The sequence below is a fragment of the Bombus vancouverensis genome, unplaced genomic scaffold, assembly GCF_051014615.1.
Source record: "Bombus vancouverensis nearcticus unplaced genomic scaffold, iyBomVanc1_principal scaffold0039, whole genome shotgun sequence".
In the NCBI taxonomy this organism is placed as follows: Eukaryota; Metazoa; Arthropoda; class Insecta; order Hymenoptera; family Apidae; genus Bombus; species Bombus vancouverensis.
Window position 1 is genome coordinate 383,128 of NW_027468930.1, and position 14,033 is coordinate 397,160.

A 14,033-nucleotide genomic window follows, 5' to 3' on the forward strand; every position below is an offset into this window, starting at 1 on the left:
ATATTTACGCTGTATGAACGACACTCGAGTATTACACGCATGCATTATCGACAAATAGATCCACGTTCGAGATAAGAGTTCCTCTTTGATACTTTCTTATGGTATAAATAACGAGAAATTATCAGGAAGTATGTTACAGTGAAACTGCTCGTACTTCGTTACTTTTACTCGCATGTATGACACCTACAACGATATTCTTTGTTGAATCAATAAATAAAAGCGCTCCCCAGCGTACATACAAGACTAGATCTTGAAATATAAGAATCGACGTAACAATAAGACTAAAAAAGTTCGAAATGAAAGTAATTATGTATATTCGATATATCTTTGGTAATCATTTCTTTAATCTCCTTCTTTGATCCAGTATCCATATTTAAAATCTACGAATAAATGATATATATTTAATATATACATTAAACTATACTTTTTAATAATACATACCATAATTTAATATTATGGTTGAAATTATGACCTATATAGCAATTAATACATACACATGTGTTTAGTTCTATTAACTTAGAAGCACATGTAAATTAAAAAAAAATATATATATATGAAACAATAATAAAATAATGAAGTAACATTGAGAATAGAATCTAGTTTAATTACACATATATACCCTTTTAATAATTCCGTTCTTATAAATTTTATTAAATTTACAGTGAAGCTTACAATTACACTAATGCCAATGAATATTAACGTATGCGTTTATTATTACACTAAATAACAATGAAAGTAATGCAATGAAAAATACAATATACCTTAATGGAAATAAAATAAGTAAATAGCGAAGTATTTATTAATATTATTATATAGCATTATATTATATTATTATAATATTTATTAATATTTACTTACCTTTTACGTTTGCACAAAAACTATAAAATTTTAAATATAAAGAGAGATTTATAACAGAGATAAAGCAAGTCACAGAAATTAGTGTCTTTCAATGGCAAAAATGCGTTAAAGGAAGTGAAACGATAATCTCCGTCTCGCGTCACAAGCGGAACTGTGTTAGTTTTGCTCCTTGAAAGTACACGTAGCGGTACATGAGCTAGAGAACATTTCAAATCATGTTGTTGTTTTTTTGCTTCGGAGTATCAAGATCGTGAGGACATACATAATATATTAATAAATAAACTCCGGGCAAAACAATGTCGCCGTTACGTTACCGTCGAACCGTCGAACAAAGACGAATTTGAATTCTCCGACTCTCCCCCGATCTGTTTATACTATACCAGTTTAAACGGACGCAATCGTAAAGAGTTCACGAGAGTTATGGATCAGTATCTACGAGTATCTACCGTCTTTGCGAACATTATCTATAATTATTTATTTAATCATTTGAAAATATACTTGAAGGTTTCAACAACGAGCAATCTTGTCTAATAAATCTCACGATCAACCATCCTCTACACACAAGTCCTCTGAAAACATAACGACTTTTCAGTTCAATTTGAATCGTTGCGTTCAACGCCATCAGGGTGTCCTGCATAACGCGGGCATCCGACTAGGTGCTGATACCACATACAAGAACAAGTCGAATATGTGAAATAAAGCTTTTTAGCTTAAGGTCCCGTTTTGAAAAAAATACAGTTTGAACATGTTCGGTTGGCAATTGGCTTAATACACGCGTATGATAAATAATAAGATTTATTACATGATTTTACAAAATTTGTTAAAATTGATTAAGAAGTTACTTTCAAGAAGTAATATTTACATAATTGTAAATTGAACCCTATGTTTAACAAAATTAGGCATTCTTAAGTATTTGTTATTGTAAATTACTATTATGCTTCGCCAAGTGTGATTGGCTATTTCTGGAACACAGCGTCCATCGATGTCTTCAATGAAAGAACATAAGTTTAATAACCTAACTTATCGACGAAATAAATCCCTGGCCCCCGGGTAGCGTGTTAGGAAGCTTCCGTGGTAATTCTTTTAAAAGCAATTAACGAGTGATCTGTTCGCGAATTATTGTATTGTATTATATATTATGTGGCATCATGATATCATAAGGAATACAAGTCACTATGATTTCTTCGTACTATTTCACAGATGGAGTGTGCAAATTTGACTTTACAATGAACAAAGTCAAACGTGACAATGACAAAATTGTATGTGGCAAAACTGGATACCTCAATGTTATACAGTGTGTCAAGAAAGTGTTTGTTGTCATCTTATGTCTTTGGGAGGTAATTCTACACCTTCGGATTTGCGAAGATCTGTTGAAAAAGAGGATCACAAAATTGACCTCGAGCATTCTATTGCACGTATTGCGTGTTTGTGCGCGTATTTATCCATCGATGTATTGCAAAGAACAGTTTGTCCAATAGGGGTTTCACACGCAGCAGTGGGAAAAATAATACTCTCACCCTGAGAGAATTGACCGGCGAGGGCGCGGCAGAGGCCATGGAAGCGCTTCGGTGAGGTGCGCTAGGTCCGTCGCAAATCTGCCCGGCAGGGGAACCGGATTGTCTGGCACGGCGGCTCCGGCGACGAGGCGCGGTGTAACGTGGCCGCATATCGCTCCATTAGGGGGTTTACATTTTTTTTCCTTTAGGAATACCTGCACTTTATCATTTATGGAAGTTTTGTTAACAGAAACGAAAAATTTAGAAAAGATATGTATAATCAAGGAATCTCAGGATAGCACACTTAGACTGCAGATTTTTCTGTATGCAAAAGTAAGTCAAAGGAAGAGGATGAAGTTTTCTTGTATAAGGCTTTGTTTCTGCTTGAGCTAGCTTACAATGAAATACGTTCAGTGTGACAGAGTATCGACAACTATTTCAAACTTTAGCTTTAAATACAAAAAGTTTACGCGCAAAAATAAGCTGAAGAAAAGAAAAATGTTTTTTTTCTTGTTTGACGTCTTATCCTGTCTGGCGGTATGGAATTATTCTGGAAAAGCCTGTATATGTACAGAGTATATAAAAAATACACTTATTTGACCGGACCACCCTAATTCTACGACTCTGGATGATACAGTTTTACAAACGTCTACTCATCGCGAGGACCAACTTGCCAACTTTTCAAAATAAGCTATGAGTCGCAATTGAACCGTTTTCTGGAGAAATGACGTTGAAATTTCATTGGGTCTTACATCGAGATTATTCGCAACAAGTTTATATTTCGCAGTCAGGTAGAAAGTAAGCAATGTGACATCAACGAGAAAACAACAAGTTTTCGTTAGCAGGTGGGATAGCCCGTGATAAACAGAATGGAGCAATCAGCGTGATTTCACATTATTACAGAATTATCTACTGCGTGAAAAAAGACTTTCAAACAAAGATTCTGATTTTATTAGCTTTCTTTTAGAATAAATAGAAAATAAAATTTGTAAATAACAATTAATCTCATTATTTTAAATAATATATCTAAACTTGTTGAAATTGCAAATAATTTATTTCTGTCTTTTAACATTTAAACAATTATTTAAATGAAAATTTATTTAATAGTGCCCAGTATTGCGCGCAACACATTTTTGGAACAACGAACAATTCGATAGTCGGTAATAGAGATAGATGGCAAAATAATTGGATTTATTGATAAAATGAGGATTAAATTGATTAAAAAAAGTAAATTGATTAAAATGTATACAAATCCTACATATACAAGAATAATATCTTGCACATCATGGTATCCAAATATACTTTCCCAGTAAAGTTCCATTTGATCCTCGTGCTAAGTAGCATACGGTGCCAGCAAACGTCAATTTTTACAAAATTTTGCGTGAATCAATCGATCCAGAGGCTCCGATCCTCCGAAATCACGCTAGTGGACACTTATACGCCCTGACACTTTTTATACATGCTGTACATAAAAACATATGTATCGAAACTGTTGTTATTTCTATACTCAGAGGTAAGATCAGAGTAGTTATTATTTTATTGAATGGATAAATCTATTACACCGTTCTGAGCCAAAAAAAGCCTTTATTGCACACGCTTACAAAAACTAGGGATAAAAACAAAAAAGCATCTTAAGCCTATCGATTAAATCTATCGATTGTAACTAGCATCATCCTCTAGTTACTATTTCTTATCACTAACGCATCTGCATATGGATGGCGAGCACGAACTCACGTTGTCATTTTCAACAGAAACTTTGATACAAAGTACGCAGATTTGTGTATAAATACATTACGGTTGAAAAATTGTTGAATATTTACTACTGTATCTGTTATACTTGATCGTTAACACCTATTTTTTTCGCCTGCCTAATGTTACGCCGGGCCTCTCTGCCTGGCCCAGGTCACACACCGCGGGCCAGACGGACACCAGATGTCCGCTTTTCCGTACGGCGTACCCTCAATATCCTTAAGCACCCGTCATAAACCCGAGTCACTTGCCTGCTAAGGTCCTTCAAAACAAACAAACATCTGTGTCCGAAGCATTTCTAAAGACTATTGTCTACCACGGCGGGACAAGGGAAAGTTAGTTTTCTCACGTGCGCTGCAACTTTCCTCCCACTAACCACTTTCTCTCGAGGGCGGTTAAGACCCTTCGGTTAACCAATTAACAGCGAAACCTGTTTCCCTCACTCTCTTAACTAACATCGGCACCAACAAATCCGATGGTCCCGTGCGCTAGACACACCCATCCTTAGCTTTCCTCCGACACAGCATCGTCACTCAACTTCACTTCTTCTACATCGTTGGAAAAGTCAACTACTAAGTATACGCTAATGCCCAGCGGGGCAGTCTAAGCATAACGCGAGAGTCGGTCTTGGTATTGTCGAGCATACATTTCCTCTCCTAAATATCTCATAGTGCTACGTCCACTAATACACTAAATCTAATTATAAGAGCCCTGCTCTAACGCACATATCTATCTTAGCTTCGTGCGACAAGTTGTTAATTACTTATTTCTCTACGTCAGTGTAATCTAAGTGCTGGAAACATATAATTTATAATTCTGTGAATCACAGGGTTATACAACCTCAATCACCCCTATTATCTCAACGAAAATCAGGGGATCGATCAATTCGTGGTGTCGATTGTTATAATCGTAACGGGGATTTACGACCCCCGTTGACGTCTCTCCTTGCGATTACGTCTCCCCGCGATTGGTCGAACAAACACCTAACTTACTATCCTCAAAACGTTATCAGATTATACATTTTGTTCGGCTGATAAAATGGAATTTCTTGGAATTTAGAGCTCCCTTTACATTCACTTGTTATTGTACGAGTATTTTGCTCGTTCACCAGCCGTTCACTCATTTTATTTTGCAATCGTGACAATTTGATGCTGCTTCTCCACTCTGTATAACGTGTTACCTACAAACACCGATATGTATATAATCTGATGCATTAATTACTATACGATACACCATGAGAACGTTAATACACGCAAAACGAAATAGATAAACAGTATCTGCTAAAATTATAGCTATAATATATAATATAATATATAATATAATATAATATAATATAATATAATATAATATATTTTTGTTACAGTCGACTTCTCCAAAAGTCAAAAGCTTGTCTTGTTATTGGCACGTACCGTAAACACTCGACTAATTGCGTATTTCTTAAAGCTATATTTCTCCTCTTTACAACTTTTTTACGAGATTAGTTTGAAATCAGCCCAATTGATAAACCATTTCAATTTTCAATCTCCTATATTCAAAATTTATTATAATCAATTCTATTTTAGTTTTTGCTATCAAAGGAACATAAATTGGAAGTTGAAACAAAAAACATGGGTTCTAATTAAATATTACTATCTGCTTCTATTCTTAATCGTTACGAATTATTTATACATTATTACCAATTATCAATTGTTTATTATACATTGCTCGTTGCATTCACCCTATTACCCCTACACTTCCGTATCATCAACCATATTGCTATCTTCGAATAATTTTCCTCAAACGCAAAATCTCCCACGTACCTAACCTTTTAATTTCAAAGCTAATTAATTCACGGACATCTTCGATCTTTAACAAGCGTGTATCCTACCAATGATTAGCAGTTACTCTTCATTAATTCATTAATTCATTGATTCAATCTGTAACGTTTCGAGTATGTACATCGCATGTCGTATCATTGTATCGGTATTGTATCTGTTGATTCGAAAGATAGCTGGTTACTCAGGTGGCTAAATTGATCTCGCCATAGACGAAACTTATTTGTGTATCCATCTATGTATATATAAAAGATATACACAAGCAAACAGATAAGGCAATCGAGAATCAATGGATTCAATAGCCGGTAAATATTTACAAAAAAAGGAGATACCGCCGATTTTGACATTTTTTAAATATTTTGTTAATGTTATCAGTTTGAGTAAGATTTTATTGAGTAAGATTTTATTCGAGGATTGCCGTTCATTAAAAAGTTAATATCAAAAAAGTTCAATGAGTCATTTGCATTTAAGAGAGTGTACTTAGTCAGATTCTTAGTAAACACTTATCCAACAGCCGATCGTTTAGTAATTTTCGATTCGATTATTCGTGTTCGTTTTTTCGTGTTCGATAACGTTTTGCAGAAGAAGATTCGATTCAATGTTTGTAATATGTCGTGTATACAATTTTAATAATTACATTCGATAATTGCACAAAAATCGGGACTGAAACGTTACAATTATGGAGACGTAGGAACGACTCTATTCCTCAAAATTGACAACGCGAATGAAAGAGAAAGAGAGCCTCGTTAAAGACTGGCGATAAGTTGAAAGATTCTTATTTGCGATTTTTGATCAATGAAATTTTTGCTAATATGTTTCTCGCGTTTTACTGGTTAAAATGACACCAAACACGATAAAATTTGGAACATATTTGCTTACTTAATAATTGATAATTAAATATTATTCATATTATATCATGTTTGATCTTATTTTAGTCGGGGAAATCCTACAAATGCGTTAGTGGAAATTTAATTTTAAAAAGCCTAAAATAAGGCAATTTTCAGTTTTGAATGATTACTCGGACACATTGTCTCAACGATAACTGATAATATTGGATCATGTTACACTGCTCGATCGCAATGGACCGCCAAATTTCCGCGATACCTCAGGGAAATCTGTCCTTCTCAAAGTGGACACGACGGCTGTGTAACTACGTAGAGGACTTTTTCGTGCAATTATCGAATGTTTGTACTAACCGTTTAATTTTTTGTTCCAAAATTCTTATTCTTTATATTAGATGAATAATTCAAATATCTCACTGTGAAGTACCTGTGTTATTATTGATTGGTGTTTTATAATTATATTAAACAACGAATACTGAATAACGAAGTATTTTTCGGTTAAGGATTTCTTTCGTTATTCATAATTAATAATTATTATACATAGCAATTTCGACAAAGTAACGAAGATGTAGAGTCGAATTCGAGTACGATAAGTAGTCACAGAAAATTTATCTTTTCTCCAATTGATTGCGTCTCCTAGTTTAATGGTGTTTTATAAACGGGCCGCTTATCTTGAAAATGGTAAATCCATTTTCCTTTGTTTCGGAATATTGAAACATTACGTTCGATTGGACTATTTTACTACGTTTTATGACCTTGAGTGACCTTAAATGACCGCGATATTTAAATCCGTCTTCAATAGAGCAACAATGGGACAAATAGGTATTCAAAACTACACGGCTACACTTAAAAGAAAAAACGAAGCCTATTAAAGTGTTCTTTAAAACTCGTAAACGCGTCCATCTGAGAAAAACTTTTTCCATCGCGTAATAGCCTCCTCGAAACCAAACAACTTTTGTTTCAAACATTTCCCTGCGTCTCAAAAAATTGAAAGAATTATTCAGGTGGTTTGCTGTTGAAGACTCAGCCTGTATATCCCCAAAATTCCATGTAGTTCTGATTGTTAGGCAAACTGACATTGTAATCTAACACGAGTCAACCTCATCAAGGGGCGAGAGGGAGGGGGTGTCAATAGACTAAACACAGAAGTATTCGCCTCTATATGTACCTCTATTCGCTATTTTGAACATGAACAGAAAGATAACAGTACGGCGTGGGTGAGAAAAGCATTAAGAATTTTGATCCAGCATTTTTTAATCTCTTTATTGTGACATGAAAACTACGGAAAAAGTAATTTAAAAAAGCGACCAGATATCAATGACCTACGAAAAAGATAAAATTCATCCGGACAGAAAGAAGGAAGAAAACTATTTAACGTTTCATCAGAGAAAAAGAATCGAGGAAAAGGCTTGGTTATTGATCTTGTGAGACAGGAACGTCATAAATGCTAGTATAGGTAATCTTGCAGAAGTTGTTAAGAATCTTTATCGTAGTTTGGTATGAAAAATATCGAATAATTTGGATTTCGAATCACATACAAATTAAGATGCAGGGGAGAGTCGCACGGTACCTTGTGCTAGAGTTGATAAAAGTGAAAATTTACAAAGTGACTTTATAGCACAAGTGGAACTTGATTAAAGTAGGAAAATTAATTTTATGAAATTCAATAATACGAATTGACGAATTAACAATGTGCAAGAATAGTAATGTCGGAATTTGTAGGAAACGAAAAATTGTCGTCCAGTACCGATCAATTATTTAATTATTTGATCTTTTGCTCTAAATGGTTAATAATGTTTTAAAAAGTCCTCTAGATGTCAGTATACATATTCTTATTCAAATTTGATTATTATGTATATCGTATGGAAAATACTTAATATTTTCTTGATCTGCGCATTCGACGTGTGCCCAGACTTCACATTCGTCGTTTTTGAAACATTGAAAGCTTCAGTGACCTGTCTTTGGGCCATTTTATTTTTGAAGAGTAGCTTCGAAGCCCCATTCATGTTCTCCTCTGACCATTTCTCTCTTTTCTGTTTTGGACTTTCAAACATTTTTCTATGGGAAAAGGTAGAAGAAAAATTAAACGGACACCTTCTAATTTAGTCTCAGTTGCCAAAATATTGAACTTACAGGTAAAAGAAATTCGGTCTATGACTAAATCATCGGTATTGGACGACAAATACGTTGAACAAATACGTTTTAGATTATAATGTATATAATATACAAAGGAAATTATAAAAGTGGGGCAAATAACTAGTAATTACACTTAATAAATTAGATATAGTATACATTAAAAAACACTTTACTTACCTGAAAAACAACATGTCAACTCTAGAAAATAATTTTTAATTTTCGAAATATCAATGTATATGTTTGACATATCAGATCAATATGGCTCCGAAATATGTTACACGGAATTGTTCATTTTCATTTGTTTGTTCCAATAAAAGCGCTAATATCTGGTGAAAAATCCTATGTATTTAGAAATTAACAGAAGTGTTAAGTGAGCTGTTATTTTGCCCGCATTGTATTTCTTACATGTAATGCCTGTTACACGTTTTATCTTTAAAATAGCAAACTCATTATTTACTCGAGATTTATTCCTAGCGCACGAATATTTTTCAATAGAGCGATGCAAAGTTTTACTGTATCTCGGATCATCACAAGTTAATCAAAATCTTGAGGATTCGATTTCACCTGCTCAAAGTGACTTTTGCAGACAAAAGAAATTGTTCCTCGGATACTTTAATATTTTTTACTAAATTTCATCAAAAATAGAATTTTATTTGCTAATAGAAGATAACTATGTTTCGGTACTCCTACAGAACAATATCACGACATTCGCTAAAATTACAAATATTGTACGGTATATTCACTACAAGGCTAATTGAAATAGCTTGTAATCCAACATATAAGAATGCTACTTGCAAAGTATTTTTGCTAGTAACAGTTTAAAGTAGAGAGATATTCCTAAAAAATCATATATTTTATACATATATGTACGTAGTATATACAGTGGATATAACTATGTTTCTGAATTTATAAAATAACAATTGTCTTGTAATACGTAAAAATCTCGAGAAGATTTAAATAAAAATTTTGATTATTTGTTTGAAAATAATTTATTATTTGCACTGAAATGTTACATCTCGAATGCACTGTACTTTGTTACGCGATTCGTTCCTGCACAATTTTTTCAGCAAGCTATCTACATAAACAATACATGATAAAAACGAAATTAGGTATATTAGTTCCACCAGTATTTTAATTCAAATTAATAATTTACTGAAGAACATTTATTAACACGTTGACTACCACGACACCCGCATTCGGGTGTCAGCAAAGTTTCTGGTCAGGCCGCGTAACCCATATTCGGGTGTCGCTTATTTGACTACTTGCTAAGGATCGTCGTAGGTATTTGAAAAGATATTTCATAATAATAAAACTGTTGAATTGTTATAAAATAAAAATACGTTGTAATACGTTGTAAATAAAAATTGTTATAAAATAAAAAATATAAAATAAAAATAAAATAAAAAAAAACATTCTATACATAGCTGAGGTTGGTCGGGACAATTTGGACAAGAAGTTGTTGTTTTCTTCAAATTCTTTTGTGCCTTTGTTCGGTCCATTCGACGTCTTTTACTTGCATAACATAGTTTGCACGCGCGTCTAATGCTTCTTCCGGAATCATTTTTCCGAACGGCGATATTGTGCTGACTCTGTCGAAGACAAGGATTCTTCGTATTTTTAGACAACCCTAATAATTTTGCAACTAGTAATTGTCTAAATATTCCAATATTTATATTTTTCCTTGTTGCAATTTTGTGAACCGTCGAAGCGTTTACAACAGAAATTCCCAGAAGGAATTGAATGCCACGTTTTCTGTACCATTTGATTCCTTTTCTAATTGTGGTGGCATAAGAAACCATTTGATCGGAATAATCTATACCACACTTTCCTTCATTATATTCAACGATAGATAGTGGTTTTAATGTTGCGAACAAATGAAACGAAAGATCATTCTTGAGATCACCACTTGAGCGACTCGTATTACTAAAACATCGATGGGGAGCACCTAGCAGAAAACGCTCGGTACTGCTGTACGCGTGGCCTGACGCAGATTTTTTTGAAAACACGCGTGACAATCAACGCGTTAAAACCGTTATTAGATATTTATTTAATCAGTCTAAAATTTGTAGTACAATCATGAAAAGCTAACAATAGAATCACGTCTAGACTTTACAAGCATGCCGCAAAATAACAGTGTCATTTGTATTTATACAGCATTAGTCTGTTGTCGTCAGATTCACAGTGTCGCGGAATCAGTTATCGTCTGAGTTGAGTCGTCTTTCGGATACGTGATACACATTGTATAGACATTTACTGAAACAATTCTTTTGCCTACCAAGCATTAATTGGTAATATCTGATGAGTGAAGAACACAATTTGATTATTAGAAGGTTGATTTCTGAAATTTCTATAAAGAACGATTAGTTTAGTGAGGTCAATATTTTACACGAATGTTTATAAAATGAAAAAATATTCAACTACGTACTAGCTTTGTATGAATAATTTTAACCTAAAAATTTGTTCTGTGCTAAAATAGCAGTGGAAATTATACTACATGTAAAAGTGAGTCATAAAAACAAATACAATTTTCTTATTTTCTATCTTTTTTACTTTTATCGCAAGTTTGATTTCTATACATATAACTGTTTTCAATTTAAGGAGGAACTTATTTTCTTAAGGGCTTTTCATACAAATTTGAAAAATAACTGTTGTTTTTGATCCCTTATCTCTATCTTTATCCTTCTATTTTTGTGAGACTGTATCGGTTATTTATTCTTAATATTTACAATCCGAAGTCTAATTTATGTGCCGTATTAATTTTCTGTGATTAATTTAGAGATATGTGAAATCTTGCTATATATATATATGTATATACTGTTTGGTACCTATTAGAAGTGCGTTCGATCTAATGTGGAAAATTCTTAATTTTAATAAAATAGTCTCAAATTGCTAAGGCTGGGGCAAACTAAGAAGTTTCTGGAATATACAGGGTAATAAGTAATATTATGCTCTGAGCGTCATGTTGTTTCTTAATAAAATTCTTTAGTCTCAATAATCAATTTTCTCTGTTCATAAAGATGGTGGTTGTTTATTTTAAGAATTTTGTTCTTAATTCCAAATATTGCGGACATTCTTTTATTATGCATTAGTTGGTATTCAATCTTCTTGGATAGGACGTATTGCATATTCCATTTTTATTTGTTTTATATTTTATCCTGTTTCCTAGACTCACTGCACAATCACGTTTGTCTCTCTGCTAATCTAACTTGTACTATTATTCTTTTAGTTATTAACAATAATTTCATATCTAAGCAACTCACTTCAATTATGTTTTCTGAGTCGTTAGTATATTTATATACTTCACCGTTGATAATCCTGTAGATTATTCTATTCTCTCCGTTTATTACGACCCAAGGCTTACTGTAGGCCGTGTTCCTAACCGTCGCAAACAGATCGTCTTACATGACCGTCGAGATATACACAAAGTAGCGATAAACGCATAGTTGTCGTCAAGCAGCGAGTTCCAGAAACATCTATTCGCCTTCGGTGCGTTATTTTATCCGCATAAAGAAAGAAGCTGGTATACGTGATCATAGGCGCGAACGGTGGCGTGATCCGAGCGTAGTGGGGGTCGTATCTCAGAGAAGACAAAGGACAAAATGGAAGGGCAGTCAGTGGCAAATGAGAATTCAAACGGGATGCATCGAAAGGTTCAGACGAATAAAATCAAAGTCGCTTAGTCTAACGAATACATCGAGAAATATCATAAAATCGGGTCAAATTACTGTAACAAACTAATTTTATCATCGTTAAATCATTTGTGACGTATTCATTATAACTTTAAATATCGTTAAATATACACGTTTATATTAACCGTGTTAATTCAAAGTTAAAATCATTTGAACTATCTCTGTTATTCTAAACGAAACAGGGGAACGACTAATTCGCGGCGTCGATTATCATAATCGTAGCAAAAATTTACGTCTCCCGCTCACACGTTTCCCTCGCGATCGCGTCTCTACGCGAACGGTCGTTCTCGATTTGGTCCTTCGAGCCGGATCACGAGCATTGGACGATCAAGTGAACAGAGATACAGCAGTAAATCATACAGTGCCACATGATCACATCATCATCAGCATCGCAGCAACCGTTAGCGGCGAACCTCGCGCCAACAACTAGAGGGTCAACTTCCGCAAGGAAATGTCTTGCACGTCAAATCGGACACACACGGTGACGAGCAACGTTTCAATTCGCGACAACAAGGTATGTTCATTCATTGTATTTTCTTTACAATCCGCTATAACATTTTTTTCATCTTTATTTTTACACTGCGATTTAAGACAAGAAAAATGATTGAAAGTTTCTTTTGTTCTTGTTCCAAATCATTTTTCCTTCTTAAAAAGGATTTTAAGAAAGATGAAAAATATATTTTTCTCAAAGTATGATAGCGTTTGTGATAGATCATGTATGATCTTGTCCTTTCTTTGCAATGCTATATCTAGTGTCCTTAAATGTTCCATATCTTTTCATTTACTTATACTCTCATCTTATTCTTCTGGTCTGAAAGTATAACTGTTACAGCTTTTAATGGTGTTTTATATATATATATATATATATATATATATACATACACACACACACTCATATATATATATTTATTTAAATATAATTAATTTATATTAAATTATTTTTTCTTTATTAAAATTTTAATTAATAATTAATCTTTCTATTGTAAATAAAATATTTTTATTTAAACTAAAATTTTTTAATAAAATTTATATATATATATATATTTATATTCATATTTATATATTTTTTATCCTATATTTATCTATTTTTTATTCTAATTTAAAACTTATTAACAATATTATTATATATATTTTATTTATAAAAAATTTAATTTTAATTAAAATTTTATTCTCTCCGTTTATTACGCCCCAAGGCTTACTGTAGGCCGTGTTCCTAACCGTCGCAAACAGATCGTCTTACATGACCTTCGAGATATACACAAAGTAGCGATAAACGCATAGTTGTCGTCAAGCAGCGAGTTCCAGAAACATCTATTCGCCTTCGGTGCGTTATTTTATCCGCATAAAGAAAGAAGCTGGTATACGTGATCATAGGCGCGAACGGTGGCGTGATCCGAGCGTAGTGGGGGTCGTATCTCAGAGAAGACAAAGGACAAAATGGGGAAGGGC